The sequence below is a fragment of the Panthera tigris genome, chromosome A1 (genome assembly GCF_018350195.1).
Source record: "Panthera tigris isolate Pti1 chromosome A1, P.tigris_Pti1_mat1.1, whole genome shotgun sequence".
Lineage (NCBI taxonomy): Eukaryota > Metazoa > Chordata > Mammalia > Carnivora > Felidae > Panthera > Panthera tigris.
Window position 1 is genome coordinate 152,885,382 of NC_056660.1, and position 3,566 is coordinate 152,888,947.

Genomic DNA, 3,566 nt, shown 5'->3' on the forward strand with positions numbered 1-3,566 from the left:
ATGACACTAACAATTCGTCCTCTCCTAAGACACAGAAGAGTGGCTGGGAAGCAGGTGGAGAGGTGGCTTGGGAGCATGGCAGAGGAGTGTGCCCTGTCCCGTGGGCTGCCGTGGAAATATGAGCAGAATGATAGTGATTTCTTCTCCAGCAAACAAAGCTTGGAGATCTTACCATTTCAGCACACAGAGACTAAAATCATTTTAAAGGTGCCATTTTTTCCCCTAATAAATTTACGTAGGATTTTAGAGTTTTAAAAACTTTCATCATCTTGCCCTTGTTTCAGCATCACAACAATTTTGTGTAGTATCAAACAATTTTTGTTTGGTAGAGATGAGAGTAAAGCCTTAAGGGGGGTCAAGGTGTTTGTGAATTCAAGATCTCTGGTCACCTGGTTCCCTCTCCACTAGAACATACTGCTTCCCGTTAAATGCTGGTTTATGATTAAATTGGACAGGAAAAACTTAGGTACCACTTCAGTTATTTGTTAGTAAGAACTGCTTTTCTGAAAGTCCTAATTTTACCTCTCTGTTATAAATCTGATTCAACAAGTGTTTATTGAAAACTATCATTGACCTATTTCTTTTGTATTAGTTTTTATTTTGGATTCCCAGCATCTGAACCCATCCCTCTGTTCAGGATGATTTTCTACCTTATTAATGTGGTTGGGGGAGGCATTTGCCTGTAATTATAGAACTGAAACTGACACTTGTGTATCCATCCTCCCTTGCAGCTAAGATATGTCTGTGTGATCTAGGCTTGGCTAATTTTTTTGCACCCACCTTGACTTTCAGTCAGCAGCTAGTGGCCCAAGAAGTAAGGGCAGAAAATCCTCTCAGCTGGCCGGTGGTTGCCATGGAAATTTTAGTATCCAGTCTTCAAGGGCAGTTAGGGACACAGGGGCAGTGAGACCCAGTGGAGCTTAGCACATTCCCTGCTCTACTTGATAGTGGTGCTGTGTGCTCTGGTGTCCAGCATCTAGCAGTGGTGGTACCTTGTCCCCATGGAACTACTTTGGGCTGTGATTCTCAGTGTGGACTTGCTTTTTAATAATTTTTGCTCAGTCTCTAGGTCTGGTTCTCTAATATTGCAGTGATAAAAATATGAGCTGTCAAGTAACTTCATTTTTTAAATTCGTATGCAACAAATTCACTCTTCATGGTAGACATTTCTCTGGATTCTGACGTGTGAAGTATGGACTCACCACCACAGTTATGCTACCGAACAGTTCCATCATGCCTCAGATTCCTCATACCACTTCTTTGTAGTTACTCTTCATCTACCCCAAGCCCTAATCTGTCTTTTATTCCTATGGTTTTGTCTTTTCCAGAATCATAGACTATTACCCAATAACCTTTTGACAGTATTTAATTATTATATTAATAACCCTTAAAATAAATACTAATGCATTTTATTTTCTGCTTATACAGTAATGGCTTAAATTTATCGGGTATTTAATATTTGCTTTGTTCTCTTCTTACTGAGCATTTTATCTGAATAAACTCATTCAGTCCTCACTACAGCCCTAATAGGTAGATTCTCTTATTATCCCCATTTTACATATGAAAAAGCTGAAGCACACAGAGGTTAAGGAACGAGTCCAAGGCCATAGAGTAATAAATGGCAGAGTCAGGATTCAAACCCAGGGAGCTTGGTGCTAGACATAAGTTTTTAACCTCTATCTATACCATCTTGTAAATCTTTCAGAATTGGTTTCCGATGTTTGCAGCTATGACCTTAAATGACAGAACTGGTGAATAGAAGGCTCAAACTATACACTCTCATGGATGTTACCATTGGGTTATAGAGACACACATTACTGAAATAATCCCATCAATGAATCATAATTACAAATGTAGGTAAGTCAAGGAAAGAATCATATTGTTTAGCGTCCATCACAAACAAATCTGATCTAGACTTGGGGATCATGGAAGGATTCTCTGAGAAAGTGATACTTTAATAGATTTGAGTGAGTTACTAGATCAAGACTGTGTGGGAGCTTGTGGAGCATGTAATTGGAGCCTTCTAGAGGAAGCCTCAGGTACCAAGGTCCTGGAGCAGAGGGCAAGATGGCTGTTCTGACTGGAGCATGGAGGGTGAGGGGATCCCCAATGCTAGCCAAGGTAGGTGATATTAGAAGTAAGCAGGTGGTCAAACCATGTAGGGCCTTATAGGCCACGTCAAATACTGGTGAGGCTTTGTCTCCCTCTAGTTCTAGATAATACTGAAGAGCCTTTACTCACCCATGCAACAAGAATATAAAACAGAGGACAATGTGCATAAAGGACTATGCTTTGTTTTCTCATAGAGCAGGACTCAGGGTACGCCCAGCATCCCTTGCATGTTGCCTGGAAGGTATTCCTGGACCACTTGCCTTACCTCAGGAGGTTTCTTGGAATAAATTGGAATTCACGGATGCGTATTGGAGCACTGTGAGGCTGGCTTCTGGTTATTGTTAGGACTGACATGGCTACAGAATTTCTCCAAACCTCACATCTGCAAACTGCAGGGTGTGCAATACCTTGTACTTGGTGTCCTTAAGTGATTGGTAGTATCTCAATAAGCACAAGAGAGTTAGCAAATAGGCCCAATCTCTTCTCTCTGCAGGCTTCACAGACCCAGACTCTAATGAACCATGGCAGCGTCAGAGTGCAGCAGCATTTTACAGATAAGGGCACCTGACACAAAAAGACCAGGTAACTTTGTCAGAGTTGCAAAAATCATTCGAAGAGCCACAACTAATTGTCATGTTTTCTGACCTCCAAACCACTTGACGTGTTTTGACACATATATTTTCAAAACAGATTGACAAAAATCATTGTTTAAATGGCTTAATTTGATAATGCTGGCTGATGCATTGTTATTTGATAGAAAGTAGATTTAGCTATCCAAGAAACACACAGTTGACTTTCTTCCAGATGCTGCAAGTACATTTTTAGTAAACTAATTTAAAAATCAGTAACAGAAGGCCTATGATGAACATTTTTTTGCTTTTTTTTTGTCATTTTACATTTGACTAACCTTTTATAACACCCAAATGTATGGGCATAATAAGTTGGTGCTGAGAGGAAAACTTTATGAACTTCTGAGGACCATAAAGCAGTTAGAAAATAAGTTAATATTCTGAAGTGCATTAATTAATACTTTTGACTACCCTGACCAGTTAAGATCCTCAGAGACATATACCCCAATTTTGAATCCAATTAAAATGATCTCCATTACTAAATTAACCCATGTACATTCAGATCTTGATATAAAATGACATAGTCTCAAGACACCAATTAATTAATCAAACATGCAAAAATATGTCAAGAAAATTATTAATCCTTCTATTCTGATGTCAGATCTCAAAGGTCTTCAAACTTCTTGTATATTAGAAGTATTATATACTATGTCAATTCTTCTTCACTTTATTTAAAAGATGACACTGAAAAAACATTTCACCATATGTTTGTTTTAGATGCAGTGAAAAAATGTTCTTTTCGAAACATATGGTGATGTAATTAGGTGTCTCTGAACACAGCAAGGTTGGAAAGAGAAATGTATGAACGAAATTGAAACCATTTGC

General features: G+C 38.8%; 1 long non-coding RNA gene across 2 annotated transcripts in view; it reads left to right on the forward strand.

Annotated features, from left to right (window-relative positions):
- Window positions 1-2,676, forward strand: part of LOC102959010 — a 71,245-nt gene extending 68,569 nt beyond the window's left edge. The window contains exons 5-6 of one of the 2 annotated variants that reach the window (XR_006218922.1): window positions 1,706-1,857; window positions 2,606-2,676. This is a non-coding gene — a long non-coding RNA (uncharacterized LOC102959010). The remainder of the gene's footprint in view (window positions 1-1,705; window positions 1,858-2,605) is intronic. The other variant, XR_006218932.1, reaches the window with a different exon arrangement.
- The last annotated feature ends 890 nt before the right edge of the window (window positions 2,677-3,566 follow it).